This window comes from Hirundo rustica, chromosome 8, assembly GCF_015227805.2.
Source record: "Hirundo rustica isolate bHirRus1 chromosome 8, bHirRus1.pri.v3, whole genome shotgun sequence".
Taxonomy (NCBI): Eukaryota; Metazoa; Chordata; class Aves; order Passeriformes; family Hirundinidae; genus Hirundo; species Hirundo rustica.
The window spans coordinates 25,955,099-25,982,327 of record NC_053457.1 but is presented as its reverse complement, the minus strand read 5'-3'; the positions used below and the strand labels follow the sequence as shown (position 1 = coordinate 25,982,327).

General features: G+C 39.2%; 1 protein-coding gene across 5 annotated transcripts in view; it reads right to left on the bottom strand.

Annotated features, from left to right (window-relative positions):
* ADD3 (adducin 3) overlaps positions 1 to 27,229 on the bottom strand; it is a 92,149-nt gene that overhangs the window by 50,051 nt on the left and 14,869 nt on the right. For all 5 annotated transcript variants that reach the window (XM_040070575.2, XM_040070578.2, XM_058421441.1 and 2 more), the window contains exon 2: positions 8,816 to 8,860. The gene's annotated coding sequence lies outside the window, so the exon portion shown is untranslated. The remainder of the gene's footprint in view (positions 1 to 8,815; positions 8,861 to 27,229) is intronic.

Sequence of the window (27,229 nt, the reverse complement as noted above, 5' to 3'; positions counted from 1 at the left end):
GCAGATTTCATAGGAGTCTACTTACTGACAGTGCCACACTTACCACAAACTAAGCTTCACCTAGGATCCTGTGGTCAGAACTTGACCAAAATTAAACAAACATTCATATCTTAATAAATCTACATCAGCAGTCAAAGATTTTTATTATATGCGTGTCAACTAGTGTTCTTGAGGGAACAGAGTTGATTTCAGTCCACTGTTTCCTATAATCCAGTTATTTATTGAGGTCCATCTAATTTATCACAAAGTTACATTGTGGTATAGTATTCTGCTCCTAGCTGTTAAGTAAGTACATTTTTCAAAAAGTTATATGACTACAGAGCAAATGATAGGGTTTTTTTTGCATTTGACACCAACAGCAACTTCAACTCTGCAAGCTGAAGAGGAGGAAAACGAGACCTAAATAACTACATGTCCCACCCTAAGGTTAAAGGCCATCTATCTGAAATGCACAAGTACTTCCCTCAAATCCTGAGATCAGTTTTTGCCCACGTATTTGCCCATGTGATTACCAATTCTGTGGTCTTTGAAACAGACTAAGTTGCCTGTACAGACCTGCAAGTCTGTGGTACCCTGACTATTCCTGGAATGCTTTTAATACATTGAAATTGTGTTTGTCTATCTTCCTGCCTCTGATCTCACAGCCATTTTAAGCAACAGATCATAGTTGCCAGATCAATGTTGTCACTCGTGGTTACCACAGGCTCTCCTGGGCCAATGGTATATACTCCTGGCAATTGGCTACTTTTTTTTCTATGTTCTAAAAATCTTTTTCACCAATATTTCAATTTGAGACCAATTCTCAAAATATGACCTACAAAGTGAAGTTTCTGCCCTAAAATCCCTCAGGAAAGTCAACTTGGATAAAAATCACTTAGCTTTTGTTCTGTGCCTTATCTTTACCATGTATTTCTTCCATACTTCAGTCATCTATCAGCTCTCCAGTCTGTCTGGCAGGAGGTTCATTCCTGATGTACTTGAAATGATTCAATTTAAATGATTTATTGTCGGCTCTGGTATCTTTAGCAAATTGTTTCTCAGAATATCTTTTGGCCAGACTTATTATATTTTAAAATTTAATTTGTGAGAGTTTTTTTCCCCTTCTATTTTCTTCAGCAAAAACTTCCAACTTTTGAAAGATGGTTCCTTGTTGCTAAGAGATTCCTAAACCTTGCTATAAACCCCTCCTTGCCTCTTAAAAATAAAAAGTAGCAACAAGAAAAATTTCAAAGTCTTCAACAGATGGGCATATATTTTATCCAACTTCTAAACCATTCTTTCAAAAGCCACTTTACTACCTGCAGGCTTTAACTTCCTTATACCAAGCATTCTCATTTTTATGACTAGCAAAGGCAGAAGGCTGGTGGGGAAATTGCACAGCTCAGTCCCCCAGCTCAGACCAGTGAACCTGAATCATACAAACACATTGCCGGGAGCCAGCTCAGAACAGCTTTGCTATCCCAGATACAAATGTACTGAAAGCAACACTGATGCTTTCTGGAGTCACTGCCTTCAACAAGCTTGAGACTTGTATCCACAGCCTTTGGAAACACAAAAATTGCCTCTTTGCACACTTCATGGCAGCAGGTTGCTGCCCCAAACATCAGGGTGATACCTTCAATGTACTATAACCACTATTGGTATTCTTATGTGTTACAATGGTTCAAAACTGTTTGGGTTTTGTTTTTTTGTTTTTTTTTTAAGGAACACATACTCAAAGACTGCAAACAGAATGCAGATGGGTTTGTTTTGTTGTTTAATTGTAGTATTTGAGGGATTGAGTACTTTAGCTTATTAGAAAAATTAACTCAATCTAAAGTAACAGTCCATGTCAAGTATAAATGCTCCATTTCCATGGAGAATAAACGCATTTCATTCAGCAGTTGACTCACCAATTTGTAGCTGCACTACTGTTAGTAAAAAAAAAAAAAAAAAAAAAAAAAAAAGTTATTAAATTGAATTTTAAATTAAGAGAATTACAGGTTAGTCCAATTACTGGTATAGATAAGCTTCAAACTGAACTTCTTGACATGAAACCCTCCATATCTCTACATTAAGGTGCAGGCACTGGGCAATAGCAGGAACTGTCAACCACCGCAAAACTGTTCCTGAATGTACAGCATAAAGAAATCAAGACTTTCATGCTTTGTTAGTGATTGTTTTTACCCCATTGTCCTTCAGCCAAGACTCTCCCCAGCCCAAGATGACACAACACAAATCACAACTCCGAGCACTCCACGCTGATAACCAGCAGAGACTTGAGTGTTGGCACGTCTCAGTCAGCAACCTAAGCTCTGCAGGAGGAGAGGAATTAAGGGAGCATCAGCTCCAAAGAACTTGACTGAGTTTGTTTTAACCTGACACACAACAAAACCAAGTCTTAAATTTGCTTCCACATTTAACAGGCTCTTTTCTATGAAGAGTCATTAGCAGACAGAGAAAACCTTCATGTTACTAGCACTGAACAGTTAAGAAGTTATACAAATGCAGCTTCAGCAGATAGGAAATAAAAAACTGACTTTCTAACTATCAACATTTGCTAAGGATGTTGTAATTTCTGAATACAGTTCAGTAAGTGAAGGAGGGAAAAAATCACAAACCCACAGGCTCTTGCTAAAGTTAAACTGGCATTAAGTGGGAGAGTTTCAAGGTTTATAACTACTTTAAAAAAACAAAACCCACATATTCCTCATTCACTCTACTCAGTTGATGAATAAAGCCAAACCAGGTAAAATCCATCAATCTCCACAGTGAAGACACAATGGTGAGCCAATACACATCTAGCCATGTTTGGGTTTGTTATGCTTTACAAATATTCAACAATTTTAAGTCCTCAGAGACAGATTTATTCCTAAGCCAAGGAGCAATTAAAAAAAAAAAAAAGAAAAAAAAAAAGTACAATTTGGTAGATGTAGAGAGACACATTTAGAGCCTTCCATTAATAACTATAATGCTAACAAAATAGAATGAGTTCACCTTTTGGAAAAAAAAACATTTACTTTTAAGGTAGATCTGTTCTCTTGCAGTTATAAGCCTGATCATTTAAAATATACCAGTCTCCAATTTTGAATAGGATTTCCAGCTTTAATTCCAACATCATTCAGAAAGAGCAGAAAATCTGATCACCATGTCACAAGCAAGAGAATTACATAAGCTCCTCTTTGCAGAGCTGTTCTTCATTATTTCATAATTAACAGGATGTGCTAAAACAATCTGTACTACTAACTTTTAACAGCCTTCTTGTGTCAACTGAAAAAGGTTTTTGTGTGGTGAACACCAGAGCTCCAGTGCTTCCCTCCCATCCCTGGAAACGTACACTCCTCCTTACAATTCCTTCTGGAGGTGCCCACCAAGCTCCTCTGCTCCCTGCTGCAATCAGAGACTTCACATGAACGCTTCTTCTTCCTCCTCCTGCTTCCCATGAAACTCTTTATCACATGGACTGAGGAATTTGACAGGGAATGAGATACAGAAACTTATCTGCTGCCAGCAAACTGTTTCCATGAATGGGACCTCGGAAAGGGAAAACAGCAAAGAGCAATCCAACACTCTTCAACACGTTCCAGGCACTCATAGGGAAAAAAAAACAAAAGACAAAAGGAAAAAAAAAAAAAAGCAGCACCAACAATTCAGTATTTTAATATAACTGAAATAAAGCCTTCAAAAGCTGTGCTGTCTTGGAAAGCCTGAAAGTCTTTTTCCTAAATCCACAGCAGAGGTAACAGCTACAGAAATTCTGTACAAACTCGGGGATTAGCAGCGTGCCCAAGGAGAAAGCAAGATCTTTGCTTCAAGCACCCTATTCACATTTAAAAGGTTGCAGGAATTCGGATAAGCCTTCCTTACTGCTATGGATCATCGAAGTAACAGCAATTCTGGAAGTATCTTAGGGTGATGTCTTCCTGTTTTATTTATTAATCTTCCTCATCCTCAACTTCTAAGCTACTCCAGCTTTCCATCACAGTGAGAGAAGCAGTAAGTGCTCAAATTTAGTCTTTTTATGCCAGAGAAACTTTAGGTTTGGCTCTTTTGAGACAAGACAATCATCAATTGGTGCCGAGGTTACAGAGAACCAGCCTCTATTTTGTAACAACAACCTATGCTGAAAATCATTGTGTTTTTAAAATAATGATTAAAAACCTACAACTCCACAGCTCTTTCACGTATGTGCTAAAAGCAATGGGAGCTACACACAAAGCAAGGAGTTTTTTCAGGAGCAAGGCAACAGCTAAAGAAATGCTGAACACGATCTCCTTTTTTTTTTTTTTTTTTTTTTTTTTTTTTTTTTTTTTTTTTAAATTCTCTTTGATTACTTTAACTTACACAAATATATTCCACATTTTATTTTATTTGTTATGAGTATCTGGGCAGAGCTCCAGTGCTTTGATGAACTGGTCACAGTGAACAGCTCAGTTCAGCATGAGCACTACCACCAGCAGGGAAAGATGGAGAAGTGGAGGAGATAGAAGACCGTTGTCACATCCATACAGGACAAGGTTGAGACAGCCAAGTAAACCGGAACTGAGCTCCAGAGAGTTTCTTCATCTCAACAGGAAAGAAAAGCCCAACAAATGCAGAACTTTAAATGCAAATCGTCTTCACAATTAACATGGTCACCTTTCAAGCCGAACAAGAAAAAGCACAGACTGAAGATACAGCATGAACAAATATTACTGTCTGCTACTACAAATATTTAGTGAGATTAAATCAAAGACTCAGACTTCTATGCACTGAAACGTCTCATAGAGTAGGAATAAAAAAAGCTTTAAATTGATTCACTAGAGAACAAGGCATCAGATTAGATAATTGCATGAAATGTGCATAAACCCAAATCCGTGTTTAATTTTGTCTTTATTATCAGACTTCAAGACAACTTCTTTTTCGAATATTTACTGGAAACAGGCATTTAAGGCAGAAATACATTTGTGTCACATATTCTGTTTCATCATTCATGCAGACAGGATTATCTACAGTCACTGATGTTTGAAGAGACACATCTGGGCAATTTAAACAGCACCAATTAAAAAACTGACCAAAATCGGGAAGTTCACTGACAATGGGGCTCAGAGGGGACAATAAATCTACATTTGGCCAGAGGAACCCAGACTTCTAGGATGATTAAATATGGTTCCATCAGGGCTGGTAGCTGACCAGAAGATGGAGAACACAATCTTTCCATATTTGCATGAAATACTGTACATCCAGGAGTAAACACTTACTAAAACACTTTCCCTTGCTTGAACATAGGAAGCACGGTGCCTAAAGGGATTTTTGAGCCAATGTTCATCCCAATTCCTCCTTGATGGGCTGGAAGGGTCAGGGCTGTTTGGAGAATGGAGAGGGAATGCTGAAAGATGCACTAGGCAGGGTGGGAGGAAAGCACTCAAGAGCATGCTTAAAATAGTCCCACAAACACATTGAGCCTCTCTCAAGGATTAGAAAGCCCAGGGGCTCAAAACCATCAACACTACAGCAGCCTAGTTAGGAACATGACCTTCAGCAGAGCTGCTGCAGCCATCCTGGAAAAGCAGGGTGTGTGCAGGTGGCAGGAATGGGACACTAAAGGCTGACGCTTCAGTAGTCAACAAAAGGTTTGGTCAACTCTACACTGGTAACATGCAAAAATACTTTGGCAACTGTCCTGCTCTGCCCTACTTTGACTTCTTCCTCAGTACTATGTGCAAGGGGATTTTAAAAATCTAAATGAGTAATGCTACCTGCAGCTTAGAAGCGTGCTTCTAAGAGACAGATTAAAAAAAATCAACTTTACAAACTTGCTGAATCGTAGAGTTCTGTGAGATGTTTTCAGAAACAGCCCCAACAAGTCCTTTGAACATTTTAGTAGCTCAAGATCTGAGCCCCCCTCACACTAACCACGTGGTACAACATGAAGAGAATGCAACTTTTCCAACAGCTAAGAGACAACATTGGGTTTTATTTGACCAGGTTAAATGGTTATGGGTAATACAGCTACACTATCCATATTTCAGGGAGGGCTTGGGGTTTTATTGCTATTTTTAAAAGAAAAATCAATTCAAGTGATAGACTGGAAAACAGATTTATGTTACCCTTGCATCTTACCATAAAAAGGGCATTGTTTTACCATGTTCTCCCATCATTATAATGACATACATCAGATTGGAGTTATGGAAAAGCTCAGAACTCCCCAGGGTATATTCTTCTTCATTTTCAGCCTTGCCCTTCAGGTGAGCTTAACTCTTATTAAAAGGACTGGGGCAGTCCTCAGGCATACCCTGTCTTTAAAGATGAAGTCCCAACCACAGTTTATGGAAAAGACCTCTCAGTCCGTACCTTTGCCAAACTCCATAGCAGGTTTAAACAATTATGCAAGACAGTAGATTTCGATTCCAGGTTCTTCTTAGTCTCAAGTTCTAAAAATAATATTTTTCTTTCTGCTAGGGCACTTCCAAACAGCGATGATCCAAAGGCATTAAAGAAAAAGAAAGTTACAACTTAAAGAGCGTGACACAGATTATGAATAAAGAAAACCTTCCCATATGGAAAAAATTTTTTAAAACTTGACATTTCTTTTCAATATGTGTTAATCAGAAAGACAGTAGTGAATTCTCACTGCTTCAAACAGAAAAGAATCAAACCTCTTGGGACACGTTACACAAAAGAGCAATTGCAAAGAATGGAGAACAATTCTGTAGTTTCTTTTAAAACCATGCTCCTAACAGTGTTTTCTTAAACGGCTGGGAAAGTCAGCAGTTTGGAGCCAGCCACATGTTACTTATCAATGCTTCAAATGCAGGGTGAGTAAGAAAGGCCATGCCTGGTTCCTTTTGCAATTGGGAAAAATCTCTTTTGAAGTCTTTCTCACGGACTGACGGGGGAGAGTGTCAGGAAAAGGATTTGACAGGTTCTGCACAGTGAGGGGCAAAAAAAAGTCAAGAGTAAAATCCCTTGTCTAAAATGAGCAAAGAGATAGAAACCTCTTCTTCAGCACAGGAGACGCCAGATAAAATGTCTGAGAGTCCCTTGTATCTTTTTTCCAGCTACACATTCATTCCTTTTTATGCTTTTTGCCAGCTTCTCATCTTACCAGGAGCCTGCAGGAGAATCCAGTCCAACACTGCAGGGAATGCAGCCACGCTAGGGCTCCATGTCTAGCCGTCTCCCAAAATCCCAGGAAAACATCTTGTATTTTAAATACCCCAAGCACCACAGAAGACCTCAATTTAAAGGTGGAACCAATGATCTGAATGATCTTAAAGCACGAGTGAAAGGACCAAGAAATGACCCAGTTTCTTGAAATGAAAGGCATTATCGATAAACGCATCAGTGACAACACTGTTGGTTTTGCTCTTGGACAGCAGACAGGTTTTGCTCTCCTATATTTTCAATTCTATTCAAACAACAGACATGAGTAGTTTTGTATCACCTGCAATGTAAGCATAACTACCACCAGCAGGTCAAGAACTGAACACATTTGGTTTTTATCAGGACTTTAAGTTGCGCTGCCCTTCCTTTTAAATTCTCACGCTCTTTAAACAAAAACACACATTTTGTTTTCTATCAATCACAAAGACTTGATATAACTCATTTCAAAAAGCTGTATTAACAGTAGAAATTTGAGAAATTATTTCCATATAAACTGTAGCAAAATTCTTTTGCATGTGTGGCACAAGCAACCTACACAGCTACAAACGCAAACTTAGCATTAACAGGAGAGAAAGAACCAGAGTTCACTACACCATTACTCACAAGCAACAAGTTGATGCACTCTTAGTGGAAAAAGGCAGCTCAGCTCCTCTCAATTTGGAGTGCACAGGAATATAAAATCAGCTTTTATTACTAAAAGCCATTGTCTTTCCATTTTGATGAAGTGATAATATTTTGACTTCTTCCTTGCTTCTGCCTCATAGCGTTCCATTTGCAAGGTACGTGTAGCATCTCACAGGAGAAAGGAGAAAAACTTTCTCCAAGTAAGAAAAATCCCCCAAAAGAACTCTATCCAAGTGCTAGCAACAGGATTATTTTTAATGTGATCTTTTTAGTTACGTAACCGATGTGAAAACACAAGTTATAACACTGTCTTATTTTAATAAAAACCTGGGGAGCTATAGAGAAGAACGGTAGATTAAAAATTACTTCAGGTAAGAGATCAGGCACTCAAATCCATAAAATACTCCTCTGTAAGAGTGTTTTTCTGCCTGTTGTTATAAAAATAAAGACCACAACACAATATATGTCATCTATACCATAGTTACACTTAGAAGACATTAACAGAAGTGTCTGAAAAATGTATAAAAGAATCCTCAGTTTCAACTTGTAGAATCCAGGCTGCTGCTCAGGTTCTACCATCTTCATACCACTCCTTTTTGCATCTTTAGGAACTGTACATGGAGCAGTTAACTGCTGTAGGCAGTCTGCTAGCTGCCCTGAAGAATGTCGAAGCTGCAAATGCCACATTCACTTGTCTTTGATGATATTTATCATCAGCTGCTGCCTGTACCCCATGGCACAAAGAGGGAATATCCACCTCACTGGGGCTGGAACTTGCAGGGCACCTCAATACCCTGATGTCTATGCAGTCCTATCATATATTTAGAGCAAGTATTACGCAGCTTTGTTCAGACTCTTGTACACACACCAAAGCTGAGGTAAAACTTCATCCCACAAATGTATTTTGCACAACATTAATGAGATTATTGTGACGGGGTTTTTTTGTCTGTGGTTTTTAATAAAACCGCTTTAAAAGTTGCAGTTCATTGATTCAGTTCCCTCTTCCCCCTTACTATTGTTACATTAAAACACAGCAAGAATTCAGGCAGTAAAATGTTTTAGGTACCTTGAGTTTTCCACAGCTCTCCTCCTCTCTAGTAATACAGTTGACCTGTAAAACAGAAAAAAAGACATGATTGACCACTGGTATATGCTGTATATATTCCAACACCACTGGAATATGCTGTATACTTACAGCATCAACAAAACATTTAGCTTCTTGAGCTCTCTTTGTCAGAAATTTTCACTGAATTACACTTTATTTTGTTATCAGACAATGCATTTTATTTTGTTATAATATAATGAATTTTTCACAGAACAAAACCTCAAAGGGATGTCTCATTTAAGAGTGCCTAGCTGGAAATCTCAACACTGACCAGGTTACAACCCAGAAAATCCAGACTACCTGCTGCATTTTCAAAGCAGAGCATAACAGCCATAATCCACAATTCCTCCATAGCCCTGAGGAAGCTGAACTGCAGAGCAGCCGCTGAGCTGCGGAGCCAGGACAGGAACACAGGGCAGGAACACAACACCTCCCTTCGAAACCTGACAGCTGCCAGTGCTCAGCGCTCGTACGGAAACAACCGCCCTGCTCTGAGCCTTTCCCACCACTGAGCAGCAAAGGCTTTTCCTCTCACATTCATCTTCTAACATGAAAGTAAAATGAGTAAATAAAATAGCAATTGTGTACTTCTATCATCTTTTGTCTTCGCATGCTTCGACCGCAAGTTATCTTCAGTCAAACCTGACAAATTATTTCTGTCACCTTCCTTTTTCCCCCAGCCACTCCACCAAGAAAAAATAGTTATTTCCTGGGGGATAAGGGGCAGACTCCTTCATTTTATACATGCATACAAAATATATGCTACATTTTCTAACATCTATACATTGCAAATTAGACATTTTATGCATTGTGAACATGCTGAGCTCAGCCTACCATCAGGCAAGGCTGGTACTTCTCACCAACTTGTTACCACATTTTAATTAACCAGGTTGAAACAGACTTTTTCAACCATTTTATTCTTTCATGACTTCACTGTAGCATCCTCAAGCATTACTGCTTAGGTCTTCTCAGCATATCACGCTACAAATACTTCACCAGTTTCAACATTTCAGCAGCCTGGTTATCCCATTTCCGATCATCACTAAAAGCTGGATTATTCAAGGTGCTATATGAATTTCAGGAGTAAAGAACTGACTTCCAAAAAACCCAACGTGCACAAAAAATAATAGAAGTAGAATTATACAAAATTACTGGAAGACACCATCATCACAACATACTCGGAAGCAAAAAACCCCAAACCTTCCAAGAGAAGTAAAAATAAGATGTTATTGCATCTTGTTATCATCTCAAATTGCCTATTTTCCCTGAATTATTTACTCATATAAAGTCAATGCCTTGCTCAGCAAGTTTGCATTTAGGAATGAACAATGTATACAGAGTATTACAGGTGTAATACAGGTAAACAGCCACAAGACTATTTTACCTACTTTTAGACCTGACAGGAATACAGATTTAGGGGAGATTTACGGGACAGAATTCCCTGTCTAGGTGCTTTATGTGGGGCTTGGGCATATTTGCTCATTTTGCTGTCCTGCCAACTGCTCCCTGGCAGAGCTCACAAAGCGATGGCAGTGACTGGGGAAAGAAGAAGAAATGCACTGGCGTCAAAATGCCATGCTAGAGCGTGAGTACTCCACAGCATCAGGAATTTAAACACTCTAACGTGACTGTTTATTCTTGGCACGAGTACAGTTTATTTTTCATCTACTTCACACTGTTAGAGATAAGGGAATGCTATTTTTACGTAAGCTCCTGATATGTTATTTTAAGTGTAGCCGTCACAGGCAAAAAGAGACTCTCTTCCAGGCTAGCAGCTACCGTTTCCAGAGGGCATTGATAGACCACACTCAGACAGGAAAATTTAATAGTCTCTCCAATTTTGCCAGCTCCAATTAATAGCACTGGTTTGCAGAGCACAGAGGTGCCCATCTCTGACGGTGTTTGACACCACTGCAGTCTCCCTGGAGCTGCACAGCGCTGCTCCCTCCCAGGAGGGCCAGCGTAGCCCCAGGACAGCAGTGGGCAGCTTGCTCAGCTCTGAACCCACCTCTGGGCACTGCACAGGCTGCAGCTCCTACAGCTCTCAGTAGGAGGAGGTACTGTGGGAGAAAGCCAGAAACTGCGGCACTGCAAACATAATACGCTGCTGAGCAAATTTTTTTCCCGTCCTTTGTCAGAAGCTCTTGGTTACAATCTCTTTCTTCACATCCCTTCTCCCTGTTACCACTCAATGTACTTTCACAAGCAATTCATCCCTCCCCACTTCAAAACTCTCATTATTAAAACAACAACAAAAATATGTGACGATTATGAAACTACTCTGCCATTTAGTGCCATGACTTAATTCCCTCTGCTTAATCCACTGGGGTCTTTCACCCCATTCTATCCACCCCTGGAGTATGAGCAAGCAACCTTGACACAGGCACTGGTCAGGAAATGTCTTCACTGTACTTTGCATTGTTTAGGTCACATTTTCAGCTCTTGTTCAACAGTTAAATGCCTCCACGCCCAAAATAAAATTATATAATCTGTACAAAAGGATGCAGATCACATCAAGAATGGGAAAAAGAAAATCTAGTAAGGAGTAGCAGTCACATATTAAAGAACAAATTCAGAGTCAGCTCTCAGATCAGGGAAAACAACAATATATATTCTTGGATTAATAAATTAGGAAGAGAGATGGATTTTAACTCAAGAGATGACAGCAGTAAGACAGAAATTAGACACGAACAGCTTTGAAAAAATTTGCAATACATCTGAATAACTGCATATGTCAGAAATCAGACATACTACACAAATCCTAACAGGATATTGAAAATGCAAGTAAAAATTAAATGCTAAATGTGGGCTTCAGCCTGTAGGAAAAAAGAATTTTTGTGTTAGAAATATCATTTATCTTGAGAATTAAAGTATAAAAGCCATTTGGCTACTTGAGAGCTACCTCTCCCTCTCTTAAGAGAAGTAATGTTTTAGAGCTGCATCCAGAAACTATGAGTAATCACAATGATGGATAGTCCAGGAACTGTTGGGATATCCCAAAGAAAAATCCTCTGGAATGAAATTATAATCTTCCTTGGCTACTCATATTATAATGGCTGATCAGTGTGCATTAGGAAAATACACATCAGGTTTGAATCCAAACCTTGAGTATGAAAGCAAAGCGCTAGTAAATATTTAAGAGAAATTTGAGTTCCAAACTCAAGACCTGGCAACTAAGGTGTTTTTTTTTTTTTTTTTTGTTTTTTTTTGTTTTTTTTTTTTTTTTTTTTTTTTTTTTTTTTTTTAAGAAAAACAAAAAAAAACAAAAACCAAAGAAAACTATCAAAAGATTGTGCAACTCTAAGAGCCCTTAAGGAAACAATTGGGAATTTTTCGTAACATGGTATTTCCTTATACTGCTGACCACAGGAATGCAAACAGTTCCACCAAACAGAGATTTCTTCATTGGAAACAACTGACAATCTAACCATGTTTCCATCTTTTCCAGTCTCAGCACTCAGCATACAAAACAGATGATATAATAGAATACAGAACTGTCGTACCAGGGCCACAAGACATCTTTACTATAAATCTGAGAAACCTGAGAAACTTCACAAAACTTCACAAAAACATATTTTCTAGGGGTTAGAGAGAGAACTTCTGTCTAATTATTGGCACCTTTGACTAAACAAAACCGCGATTTTCTACTTATTTGTTGAATTTCCCCATAATATTGTTAGTACCCCTGTCAACCCGAAACAGACCCTTATCCCCAACCATAACTCAGCATTTCAGTAACAAGACTCACTCCCACAGCATTTCCTGAGAGTGAGGCAGGTGAGGCACAAAAACATGGGCTGGAACTCAACTGAGTTAGTGAAAGGAAAAGCAATGCTACTCTTTGTACCTTAGAAGACAGCCCAGGTAAATCCAATGGATAGATTCCCTCATCACTTCTCCATTTGGGATTATCTGAGCAATGCCAACTGACACCATGAATCCCTCCAAAGGAAGCTGGAAATGTTTGTGTATCTGTACAGCAATGGCACTCAGAACTCCCATTCTGCCAGAACCTGCACAAGACCAAGTATCAAAGACACCTCTGGGGAAAGGCAAGACAGGACTTACAAAGGGACTTAATTCTCCTGACAGATAATTAACAAATCACTATCACAGAGAAAGCAATTTACACTCTGTGCTGAACCTCATGCTGAGATACAGGATAAATGAACATATGCAACTGAAAAAACAGAGTATTGTCAGAATTTAGGAAGGCATTAGGAATGGGAAAAGGTGCTACATCAGCACCCTGACCAATACATGTCATTGCAAATTTGCAACTCAATTAGGGCAAGATTTTAATCAGAACTACAACTGCACTTAATTCTTTCAATTCAAGCTGAAGGAAAGCAAGAGGAACAAGTCATAAAAGGAGAACAAAACTGGAATGTGCTACAAAGAGACCAAATTGTTTTCAAAAGGAAAAACCAAAACAAACAAAGCCAATGAAAGACAAAGCTTTATGGAGTTAGTTTGCCAAACAAGTCAAGAATTTTGGATGGTAGAAAAGACAGACAAATGTCTTAACTTCAGATAGAGACATAAAAAGACTTTGCTTGTGTGGAAATGTTTACAGTCCATGGCAGAGAGATTATTACTCTTGTAGTCAAGGAAACCACTCTTACAAGATTTCAAATTTTGGAATTCCCCTTTCAAGAGGGAACAGAAAAATCCTTTATGCTCTTCTAAAAGGAGAATGAATATGGCTCTAAGGTCCCAAACAGGGCCACAAGGCTTTGACAACAAATTGGTTCCAATGGCTGCGCAGAGGAAGAGGTCACCATCATAAATGAAACATGTCAATACTGCACTTTCGTATTCTGAAATCATCAATGATAAAAATAGCCATTACATACCATAATATTTTCACATACAAAACCACTTACCAGGAGTTACTAAACCAGTAGCTAAAATTTTCAGGCTAGGCTTTATTTAAATTATTGCATCTCTTGATCTTTTATTTCAAAGGGATGCCCACTGAACACTCAAAAGCTGACCTTTCATCACAGCACACTGTTGATCTTGGAGAATTCAATTTTTCTGAAGCTACAAACATGCGAAACCTCCCCTCCTATTCAGATGATTCTGAAGCTCTGAACACAAATTATACAAAGAAACAGCTTGGTTTAATTACAGTAGTAGAACAAAACTTATTTTTCCAGTTTTTGTCTTAACCAGATAGCAAAATCATACTTCAGCTGATACATCAAAGTAGTAGAACACTACTCAAAAATTATCTTTTATTTTTATTGCTGTCAGCATCCTAAGAAAAAAAAAACATGCACCAAAACCTTCTCAATTTAACCTCCGTGGTGATGTTAGAGAGCCACCCAAACTCTGCAGAGTGTAAAGCAAGGCAGTAGTAGTTACAGCACACGACAGTTACCAGAATTAGAACATATTAATACCAAGCAGTGCAAGAAATTATTTGCTGGCTTTCATTAAAATGTACGGTTCATTTTTAATTTTTCCTAGAGTCACTGCACCAAGATGCATGTTCAGAAAGGCAAGAAACTACTAGGCAAAATTTATGTAACATTCATACTCAAGTTGAATTACCACTACAACCACTAGAAGCTTTGGTGCTGATAAGGAAGCAGAGATTGATTTTAGAAAAATATTACAAATCAAAGCTATTGAAGAGGAACTGAAAAGCTTTAATTACGACCTCTGGCTGAAATAAACATATGAAAATGAAGGTGTTAACTCACACTTACCTTATGGGTTATTGTTTATAGTAATACTAGCTATTTCATTGTACCTTTTCATCTGACAAACCCCACTAACAAAGATCCAGTGCTCAACAGTGCTGTAAAGAATTGAGTCGCTGTCTGGTATCTATCTTAATGACTCTTTCTCAGCAAGAATAAAATTAGCTGCAGGTGGGGTATTTTAAGTACTGCATTATTAAATTTGCACACACATACAAGTCTAGGCAATGGGAAATGACACTGTCAGAAATCATCTGAATGGCTTTATCCGACTGCTGGGTACAGTTTTGCAACAGACCTTCTGACTGGCCTCAGGGAAGCAGTTTCTGCACGATCTCCTCCTGCTCCCCTTGCTCCCTGCAAACGAGGTGAGGGCCCTGCTGAGACTGGCATGAGAGAAGATGCGTGTTAATACACTGTAATACACTGCACCTCTTCCAGTAACGGGTACCTCAAACCAGACAAAACACAAGTGCTAACTGCAGCTTCCAAAAGCCTCTCAAGAGGAGGCAGACAGTGCTCCTTTAGCCTTCCATATGAAAAATGAAAAAGCATAGGTTAAAGCTGCACCAAATCCATTTAAGCAAAATAATTCTCGAGCCTGCGTCCAAGGCTTGGGCAATTGTGAAGAAAAAGACACCAAGCATTTTTCAGCTTGCTACTTAATGCCTCTGAACCTACTTTTATTTCCCCCTTTCCCTTTTTTTTTTTTCTTCCTCACTCCACGTATATCCTTGTATTCAGACATCTCAGATTTTAAATCTCTCCTGAAACAAAAAATGTCTTGCATTCATTTTTAAAAAGAAAACGAAATGTGAAGGTCCAGCATGACTCCTTTCTCACCTGTTGTTAACACATGTTTCCTGCTTTCTTCTCCCTGAGACAAAATTTCTCATTTTCTACCAATTTTTCAGTGTCAACTTCAACCCATTAGCTTTTACTGCAGTCCCATTACTGTCCACCTCCTGTTCCTCTGCCCAGGAGACCCAACACAGCCTCAAAGCCCCAGGAAAGGACCGGGCACTTCAGGCAGCAAGACTTCTGCTCACCTGGGTTCCATCTCCCACGCAAGGAAGCAAAACCAGCTTCCCAACTAGCTCAGGTATGTGCATTTGAGACTCCATTCTCACTAGATTAACATGTAAAAACTACACTTAAATATTTCAGTTATAACACTGGTGTAACAGTGGCGGTCTGCCTAAACATACAAAGCAAGGCAAGATTCATATGGACTCTTTCCCTATGTTTTCTCCTATAAAGTAAAAGCAAGACCTAGTATATTCTTACTCAATGTTTGATTTCTCAGCATTTTTTTTTGCAAGCTGCCTTTGTCACTTCAGTCCTAAAAATATCCATTTGGGATGTTTTTACTAAGAAGGGATCCTTGCTAAATTGATGCTTCAATCACCTGAGCAGACACTGATTCCTTTCTATTCTTACCTTTTGCTTTACTGCTATTTAGGTTTTATTTTGGAAGCCACCAAATCCACAGCACCTCTTAACCTGTACTCGAATACAGTTTTGTCTTTCTGCTCTAAGGCTGTTGTTACAGCCTTAGAGTTACTCTCATTCTACTGCAGCAACATTACTTCTGAGCACTTCCAGTTAGGTTCCTGGCATTCTGCAGCTCTTTCTGAGACCGTCAAAACTCGCCTCATACTGTGCCTGCAAACAGAAAGAGAATAATGGAAATAAAAGTGAAGACCTGCAGCTGAAGTTTGAAGGGGCTGGAGAGGATTTTCCCCACGCTCCTTATGGTGATTAGTGTGGTAATCAACCCAGCTGCATCAAACCACCGCAAGGAATCTTTGCCTGACAACAGATGATCAGAAGATGTTCCACAACATAAACTTCAAATGAAATGTAGGATATTATTTTCTTTCAGTGTTAACTTATGGATAAAGCTGTGGCTGGATGCATGACACCAAATTATTGCTGCAAAATGTGCATAAAGATCCTGAAATACTTTTCCTCACCTCTGAAAGACCAAGCCCCTTATTTATTGGAACAAGCTGCATTTGGAAGCTGAGGTTATGATTTGTTTACAAACTGACCAACTCCACTGGTGAAAGAAAAATAAGTTTTCATCAGTATTGATCTTACTTTATTATGACATTATAAACAGAAACATTGCCTCTTTATAATCTTTTATTTAATCTTGCTCATGAAACAGTCAATTCAGCCTCCAAACCTAAGAAAGGATAAAACCCAAGTACAGTTTTATTTTTTTAAACTCTGTATCTTACTTGTTCACTTTTGACTTCTGCAAAGCTTAATTCAGCCAACCTCCACCCTAACCCCTGGGAGCATCTTGTACTTTCCAGCCATCTGGACTGTATTTACATTACCAAGAGCAAAGTCAAACTTGCTCATGAACCAAGAAAATCTCCTTACTATCTTTCTGTCTTGTCTCCATAGTTAGTTTTTAATTTCTTATTTTTTTCAAAAAATTACTGCTCTCTCTGGGGACCTCACTCAATCTCCCTCATGAGCTCTACTGATGTCATACAATTTCTTTGCTTATCATTTCCTAGGGCTGCCTTTAAAAAAAACCCAAAACACAGAGATTACTATTCTCACCCTCAGTTTTCAACCCGTCTCCACAAAAGCCCTTACAAACAGCATGAAAGTTCATGTATGATGGATTAGGAGAGAAGTAATCGCACCAAAGTGTTTATTTAGACAGTAAAAGTGACAGCTTTGCAAATAAAACGAACCACTGCCAAATTAAGATCAGAGGCAAATCCTAAAAGGAACACAGACAAACATTTACTTTTGAACTTGTACCCATTTGAATGGTATTCCTCCCATTGGCAGCGACTGCTGCATCTTGGCTCCTCCAGGACAGAGGAACACACAATTTGTTTTAAATTGTATTTTCATCAAACTATCTGTGCTGCAACTCCCCTCCCAACAGTGCTGATCCAGTGTGCTGAGGAAACCTGGACAAAAACCACAAACTGCAGAAGACAAGAAACTACTCCTAACCAGTTTTAGTTTCAACCACATGTCCTTAAACTACACCTATTTTTTTATTTTTTCTGAGCTGCAGTGTAAATCTGCCTTTTAGTATTTTATAACCCTATTTTTCAGGACACATTATCTCTTTCAATCAAACGTAGTCAACTACAGCTTATCATTAAAAGCCATTTTGCAGATTTACCCTGCTCCACTTGATATGCACCAGAAATCTGCATCAAGTTAAATGAAAGCCAGATTGGTGCCTTAGTTACAGGAAAAATTAATGAAAGCAATGAGCGATGCTTGACATTCAGCTAACTTTTTAACTAGGAATTGAAAAGCCCCAATGCTTTACAATGCCTGGCCCAAATATCTGACTAATTTAAAATATTAATTCAGTTTAATGAGCTAATTTAATACCTGCATGTGGGAAAAACACCAATGTAGAACTACAATGTAATATAAATTAGAAAACACTTACTAGGAAGAAAAATACCTTTCTAGAGGGGTGTTTGTTTAAAGAGAACTGCCTACTGTTTATTTTCAAGCTGAACCTCTGAATTTAATTCAACAAAGTGACCCTTCAGAGGCATAATGACTTTTAATGATCATGTCAAGTATCTTCTTGTCCCTTCAGCAGCTCTTCTGGAATATCAAGGAGCAGAAGTTCAATTACAGATGTATGGTAGGCTGCATACCACAGCCACAGTAAGTTCATTAGAGCAGAAAATACACAGCAAAGAGGTAACAACGAATTAAAAAATGTAATGAATATGCCCACATGAAAAAACAACTAATGAAATAACTCACCCAAACACTACCACATTCTGCTTGTTTACTTTTATAGGCGCCAGTTTCTAGAACGATTCAACATTGTCCTTTCCCAGTTTTTTCCTCCTCATCTCCAAAACTCACAAAAGACCAGCATTGTGAATAAACATGATTTGCCATTAAAAGCAGCTGAAGTGTTGTGAAGATGCAACATATCTCTGCTTTAGGGAAACACAGCAAAATAACTTATCAGAAACTAAACCCCAGGAGATCTATTATCAGTTGAGCATTACCTCTGCTGAAAAGGACTTCCCCTCTCCACTTCAAGCTGTGCAAATTTTCCTCAAAGTTTGAAATGTTTTTTCTTTTTGAAGATGTGGCTGGCCAATAAACATTTAGCCAACCCTGAACTTCCTTTTCTTGAGACACAAGCTGAACATTTCATGCACACTACTAAAAATAAGTTTTACTTCCAGCAATGACAACTCCTCATAGCTTAATCAAAGGAATACCAATCACAGCCTAATGGGCCCTGTTCTCTAGAGCATCCGAGTTGAAAAATTATCAGTAGGAGAATATTCGCTGCAAAGAAGAGAAGAATCTGCCAAGAAGTGAGGACTAATATATTTGCACTTAGTCTGCCTCAATTTGATTTTACATGTTTCTAACAGAGAGACTTGATGCTCAGTCTGCAGCTATGGTATGAAATTAGTTTCTAAGGAAACAGGGCAGAAACCAAGGGACAAAATTTCTGTGTTTCTGCTGTTTCTGTAGCAAACACAGCATCACCTGCACAACACACATGAAGCAAAATTCCTCCAAACAGATGAAGGGGTTGGATCTTTGGCATCCTGAGCCAGCCATTTAACAGGCAGCCTCACTGGTGAGGCACTCATCTGTTTGAGGGAGAGCACAGAGGTGTGAGCAGGACACACACCAGCTCATGGCCACTGCCAGCCTACTCCTCTCAACTGCAGTGCAGGAAGAGACACTAAAAATCATACAGCTGGCACTTAATATAGTCTGCTCCTTCATGCATGCAGAGGCTCTGCTGTTAGGCTTTTAGAAAATCTGACTGCCCACATCTCGTGGTTCCTCTTTCAGAGGAAAAACAAATCTTTAACTAGCGAGGCAGAAAACTTTTCTGTCCAAGAACTCCAAGTGGGTCAGGTGAAGGGTGCTGATTTTCAAGAGAGGTTTCCACACCATGAATGCCAAGCAGGTTTCCCTGCTGTGATGAGCACTGGGCTTTGGAGAGCATCCCTCCAACCTGATGGGGCTGCTCCGGATGCTCTCCCCAGCTGGTGCTGCACCCTCCGTGCGGGGATTGCACTCAGGATGCAGACAGATGCAAAGGGCAGCTATCCCAGGGAACTCCGGATGATGAGATCCTCCGGGCCAAAATAACCGGAATTCCTTGGAGAATTTAAAACTTCTGAGGTATGTGGTGCACTTTGAAATGAAACATTCCTCCTACCAACCAGCCACATAACCCACTGCTTAGCAACAGAGGTTGCACATGTGTACCTGTCTGCAAGAGGGAGAACAATTCTTGTTATCCATCATTCTCACAACACAGCAACGTAATTTCTCTCTAAGTATACACAGGGTTTGTTGTTTGTTTTTTTAAATTATCTTAAATTCACATTTCAGTATAAATCCAGGTCCCCTCTACATTCAATGAAAACTAGATTGTGAATTGAAAAGAAAATGTTTCTAAAACGTTTTCAAACAGGTGTTTGAGTACAGCTAATTCCAGCTCCGGAGGGAACTCTCCTTGGTTTGCTGTGTCAGTCTGGGCAGTGACAAATTCTTTTTGCACAGCTTTCCTTTTCAGAAGGGAAACATCAATGCACCTCAAAATCCCCATGTTAAGAGCCCATTTCTAAAACTGTTTGCCTGAAGGCCAGAGGTGACAGCCCAGCCCTGAAATCCCAAATACATTACCACAGGCTGGATATTATTTCCACTCTGCAATTCCACTGCAGAACACACATCAATACTCATCTCTATCCATAAATCAATAGAACCTATTTTAGGCACAAAAGCTTCCAAATAAATCCTTCTGACCAACCTCTCAAATTAATTATGCAAATGCTGTATCAAAGTGCACAGATAATTTTTACTTCAAATTTTTAAAATCTGCACAGACACTCTGAAAGAAAAAGAAAGCAAATGCCTAATTATACACATTGAATAATCCAGATAATTGCTTGTCACATGCATCATTCTGAATGCAAATCAGAACAATGGTTTTAGCTGTAAACACAACGTGGAAACATCAAGTAATTTTGATCTTGTCTTTGGCAAGAACACACTTCCTTAAGATTACCTTCTGTGTTCAGTGGGATTTATATAAATAAAAATATAATGAAGCATTTTTTCCCTGTTGAATCTCAACACCTTTCCTTACAAACACACTCCGTGAGTTATTCCAAGAGGGATGAACTGTATTTCTTCAAAACAGAAGGACTCTGCCTCTTATTGCCCTGCTAGAAACACTAAAAGCAAAAAATACCTTGTTCAGTGCTTTACTTTTGTTCAAGCAAAGCATGATTGTGGACATTTTGGATACAAAACCAAAGTGTGGCTGTACTCAAAAGCTCCTGTGCTGAGGAGCACACACTATCTTAAGAGAGAGGAAGAAAGCCATACCCAGAGCAAGCAACCAACCTCCTAACACCTGCTGTGGAAATGAGTCCTAGCACGCACTCCAGGTATGTTTAGGAGGTAGGATTGTCTTCATTTCAGCCTACTTCTCCCTAACACAGCAATTAAACCTTGCAGAAATCAAGTGACGTACCAAAGGGCAGGCTAAAACTGAATAGGTGAGAATGTCCAGGTTAGACATGCCAGGGAGGCAGTGGAAACCACTGCTGTCCTCTTTGCCTGGTACTAAAAAATTCTTGGACCACCGTCCACGCTATTGAGACAAATTTCAGTAAGTGTAAAACCTTATTTCATGACAGCATTATTTAGGGGAGATTAGGCTTTAATGAGACAATTCCAGTTAAGGAATTGAGGCTGGAAATTAAAAATAAGGAATTTCACTGGCAACTATGGCTAACAGTGACTGAAAAGTCAAAGTTCAGCGAGAAAGTCTGTCTGCTGTATGGTGCACCAGTCTTCACTTACACCCAGGCTTTGCTTTCTAACACCTTTTGCCACTTACAGATAAAACACAAGATACTAAATTTCATGTTGTGGTTACATTAGTTTTAAGTTACGAAGAAAATCTATGAAAGTTGCAATGTAGGAAAATCAATGCATAACTTTTTAAAGTCACCTCCCAGTAGCTGCACTGCTAACAAGATCCTCAGCTTAGGCTAAAGGCTTTCATTGCACACACCTGGATCCCTTCAACAAAAATTACTTAAAAGAAGGGAAGGGAACATGTGCTGATCAAACAGAGCACACCATTAAATGGTGATGTAAGACTGCATGAGATACATGTTGAAGGCCTGCAGAATTAATCCACACACAGGTCTAAAATAAAACAGTACTACAGAATTGTAAGATTTCCTGAGTATGTGCACCTCAGCCAACACAAGCCCTTTACCTATCTCTGCAACTCACTTTTTTCCACCGCTGAAACTGCCAAACTCAAGGAAAAAACCAGCAATTTTCATGTGCTACTTCTACAAGGCAGTCACATTGAGAACCTGTACATCAAATTCAGTTAGGAAAATGAACAAAACTAGAACACCTCCAACTTGATTTTGTTGAATGTTTTAATGATTCAAGTCTAATTGTGAGTTTTTAACTAGCTTTTCTTTTTACTCCTTTATTGTAGTATCTGCCTATCCAGACCAGGATCCAAAACATCAACAGGGGCTTGTTACCTACTTAAACAGAAATCCTATCCAGTGTAACATTTATTAAGACACCACTTAAAACACACTCTGTACTCTCCCCTCTCTGTCTTTCTGGACTTCAACTCATTCCTCATTTGCTGTTCCACTCAACAAACTCTTGTTACTTGGTCCATTTCTGTTGGCAAAATGCACAACTTTGTGTGATTGTAGGAAAACAACCATAACTACTTGACAAATATCTTAAGAATTGCAAGCTGTAATTATCAGAACATCTCACGAGCCTTCTCCTAGGTCTGCACCAGCCTATAGGCTTGCTAGTATAGGGCAGTCATGCACAAAAGTTTTCTGTTTCAATATTCCTCCTCCTCCTCCTTTTTAAAGCAAGATTACTCTCATCCTTAGAAACAGGAAGTCATTAAGTTAAAAATGTTTATACCAAATGAAAACACACATATTGCCATGACTTCTACTCAGTGACTATTGGGTGGTCTCAATCTGCATTCACTTTCTGATCAGCAAGTGCTTCCCTTGGAGAAATTATCAAAGCATGGCCTCAGAGACCAAGGACTGGAAAGGTATAAACTATCAGCAACTATAATTACAGTTCAGGATTTAAATTTTTCTTTTAGAAGACTTTAAAATATACCCCAAAACTCCCAAACATCTGTTTTCAGTAAGCATTTAAATAAATGTTTTTCCCGCACTGTATCAGAAATTGGCAAGTGCTGTGTGTTTCTTGGGATGAGGTCAGCAGTGTGCGTTAGTGCAGAGCCTTTGCTGCAGGAATTATCATGTTTCTTTGTGACAAAGTGTGGTTGAAGGGGGAAATCCACAGCCCACTGGCATGCTCCGCTGTAACCTTCAGAACCCCGTCTGCAACCGCCTGTGATCAGTGCCTCCAACACGCCAATGTCTGGTCATACCCTTCTTATTCATAAACCCCTCATGTTTCCTCTTGATAAACACACCAAAAAAAAAAAGAAAAAACTTAATTTTATTACTGTGGTAATAATACATTGATGGGTGGCCCACAAAGACTTCCCATGCACAGATCATCTGGCTACAACGCTCCCCACACTAAGAAAAATCTGTCACTTGCACTTTGAGTTCATTGTCAAACTTATTATGGTTTGCTTTTTATGGATATAAATTACATCTCAGGAAAAGCCAAACTTCAGTCCATCAGCACACTTTTTCAACTGCTTTTTCAACACCTGCCCTTATTACAGGAAAATGGACTTGCTCGCAACCTCAGTATTTTAATTATTAACTAATCGGAAGAAGTGAAGAATGCTTCTCAGAAGGGAGCTGCACAGCAGTTCCTCAGTGATCATGAGCACTTTCGGGAAACTTGAATGCTCTTCCAGCACGCCCACTTGCTTCCTGTGAACAACCAGCGTGCAGAATTATTTGGAGAGGTCTTCCAAAGTGCTGAGAACATGATTCCTGTGCATTCTGATGCTCTATGAATCACCAAGAACAGAATACGAAGCCAAGAAACATGCACATGCACATACAGCTAAATAAGAGCTGCTCAGACTAATAATACCAAAATATATCCTGAAAATAGCAGGAAAAGGCCAACAGGAAGCTATGCATTATGCCACTTCCACCTGAGACTCTCTACTTTTGTTTGGACCCAGAGATCAATATGAATGTCAGGAATTAATAAAGCTAAGCAGTAGAGATCAGCTCTCCAGAGACCAGCCACATCTGCTCAGCAGTGCCAAGCTGCCAGCTGGATAGAGTCCCAAAAGCCTTTATAAAGGGTCATCATGCACAGCAAAAGCTTGTACTTGAGTAAAAACCTTTTAGCTTAGCAACTAAAAAGGTAATAGATATCCTGTTAATTACATTAAGTAATTAAGTCATGTTTAGCTCTGTTAATTAGGGCGCCTAATTTTAAAAGGTCTAATAGCCACAATATTTAAATTTCTGGTTTGTTTGGGTAATGCAAAAAAAAAACTATTCTAAACCACTGTCATTTTTTTGGCAGATTCAAAAAAAGAAGTTATGCTGTTAACAGAAATGTTGATCAGTTGCAAACAAAGAGTCAAATTATTACTTGTTGAGTACTGCATATTCTAAGCAACTTTAGTGTATGAATAATCAGTTAAAAAATGCAAAAAGAAACACACCCTGGATCTCAGTCGAGCTCATCAAGCACACAAGGATACCGTATGCGGGTACAAATTGTCAAAATGCTCCTTCCTTGTGCACAGTTGACAGGAGCCTGTTCAGGAAGAAATAAACCCTGCAGCAGATGACATTTGCCTCCCTCCTCAGTACGTGCCTCACTGGCACACAGGGTCTGGCAGGGCAGAAAAGCTCCCATCCAGCTATTTCTGAAATAACTGCCGGCCTACATGGAAATCATTCCTTCCAAGTATCCCAGATTCTGGAGTACACTACCCTGCATGCCCAGCTAAACATGGCTTCATCTACAGCTTTTCCTACAGCTGCAGGGGGCTCAGCTTTCACGTGACAGACACAGGGGACATCCTTCAATACCCTGGCAGGCAGGTGCTGAGGAGATCTACTGTTTGGGATTCCACAGCTGAAACCCCACTGCCCACCTCCCCCTGCTCCCAGGGCATCACCCCCCAACGCTTGTTATTACACGATATCACACCTCTGATGCTCACAAGGGATTTCCAACTCTGATCTTTTGGCTCGTTTCCAGGCAGAACCCAAGAGGTGAGGCCAGGCTGGACCACGACAAGCCCCACACACAGCTTGTTTTGTAAGCAAAGAAGCCACTTCAAAGAGCACAGTTAAGATCAACCTGCTGAAATTAGTCTGAACAACTCATGCTCAGCACAGCAACTGCAGGGCTGTCTGTTTTAACGAAAGGAAATCACTGCTCTCAAACTTTACTCATAGTAGTGGCCACTACCAGAGGGTTACTACCAGTCCTACAGGGCATTGTGTCTGTGAAGGTTGGTCACTGCACAGTAATGCTCCTTCTGACCACATGCAATGCATCAGGAGCACTTCCAGCACCACAATGCCACTACAGAATGTGGGACACTCCCTATGAAGGCACCTGGAATCATCAGCCCCCACTCAATTAGCAAATTCAGCTACTAATTTTATATGCCTTTAAGCAGGGCTTATAAACCACACAACACAGTGCCCCAGCCATCTGGAAATGCAGATGTCATCTGCTCACCTTGGCAATCTGCTGCAAGGTTTTTCAGATGAAGATGTATTTCATCTTGTGGTGCTATATAAATAAACAAAGTATTATAAACAACCATTTTATCTGACCGGGGTTATGTCATATGGTTTGCTTTCTCTATGAAAGAAAACATGTACATAAAGTGCAACCAGATGTTGTTGGCAGAGAACCCATTTAATAAGGACTCATTTCTAAAAACATGATTACAGATGTGGCCTACATCCTGAACCAAATGTTTAAGGAAAAATTCTCTCTATGTGAATTTCACCCATTTTTCTATGTTTTCTCTAAGTCTCTTAACTCACAAAAAAAAAAAAAGTTTCCTAGAACTAAAAAAGTTGCACGCCTTCCCCTTTCCCAAATCCACCAAAAAAATATTGCAAGCACACCCTTGTAAAGAAACCCTGAGCATGCTGCTGAGGAAACCCTGCTTTGTAGCAGCTCACTGCTACCAGCTGTGAGAAGGCAACGATGCAGGGTACAATTAAGTCCAGACTGAGCTTCCTTGCTACAAATACTTATCTAGGACTGCACCTGACTTGTAAGTTGATTTTCAAAGTGCAAAAATAGTTACAACTCTGCTTGCAGAACTGCAGAAACTGTAGACACTCTAAGCAATTACTTGTAGTGTTTTAAGTAAAAAAAATAAAAAAATAAGTCAACTGAAGCATACCAAAGTTTTTGATGAATAATAGCATCCTTGAAATCTCTCTGTAAGGCAATTATAATATAAAGATTTAATTGGTGTACTATAGGATTGCTTGGGATATAAAAGGTTGTTTAATTCTGATAAAACCCTGAGCAACCAACAAAAAGAACAGAATCAACAGATAAGTTTTAAATTCAAAATCAGTAAAGTCTGAATAAGAATGCCATTCTTTCAAGCTTGTTGATTTATAAAATCCTATCTAGAGTCTCAAGAAAATTAGAATAAAGCTCAAACTCCTTTCAAAACAGGAGAGAAGCAGAAAGACTGACTGCATTATTCCACATCTGAACCCAAGAGATTTTCACCATATTTGATATCCAAGTATTGGATTAAAAACAGTCCTCTTAACAAACACACTCCTGAATTAGATCAGACAAGTTCATATTCATATGAATAGAGAACCCAATGCTTAAGAATAATTGTCTCTATGTAATCATTACTCTCACTCCACATCCATGATAATATAAACTAGTAAACTCCCCAAATGTTCAGTGGTTACTGAGACTATTCCCTTAGCAATGCTTTTATTGAAGGAACAAAAATATTTGAAAAACTAGGTTAGTTAAGACATCACTGAGATCCAACAGTTCAAAAGAAAGCAACCCCTTTCCCCAAATTATCTTTCGATTAGACCTTTAAAAAATAAAACTAAGTCACTCTTTCAGAGGACAGCAGCATTTAGGAGCACCTACACTTATTGGTAAAGCTCAGATATTTGATTAATCTAATTACCTTTTCCAAGCAAGGTATTAAAAAGGTCAATATGAAATGATAAAGAAGTCAAAAAATAAAAATCAAAAGAGGGGGAAGTCCTACTTTCACCTAAGAAATTCTGCGTCAAATGATGTGAACCGAGCTGAAATTTTAAAATCCTCTCACAACCAGCCAATTTCTAATCAACAGGTACATAGCTACACGCTTCTGGAGGCAGGGAGATGGGACAACTGGAATTTTACACAACTATTTCAAACCTCCCAAGCGACCTTCAACAAGAGCTTTAAACATCTGCTTCGAGAACCATTTTCAACAGGATTAAATATATATGCCTGGTTGTATAAACCCTGTCTTTAGGGGGGGACTCGGATTCATGTGAAGTGTGGTCAGACCTAAGGGCTGGTTCAGAGAGGAACCTCTGGCCAGGATGGATAAACAAACACTCAGAGCCCAGAGGTGAGCAAAGCACTTGTTTCTGCTCCACGAGGGAAAGGTTCTTCAAGAGAGAGGCTG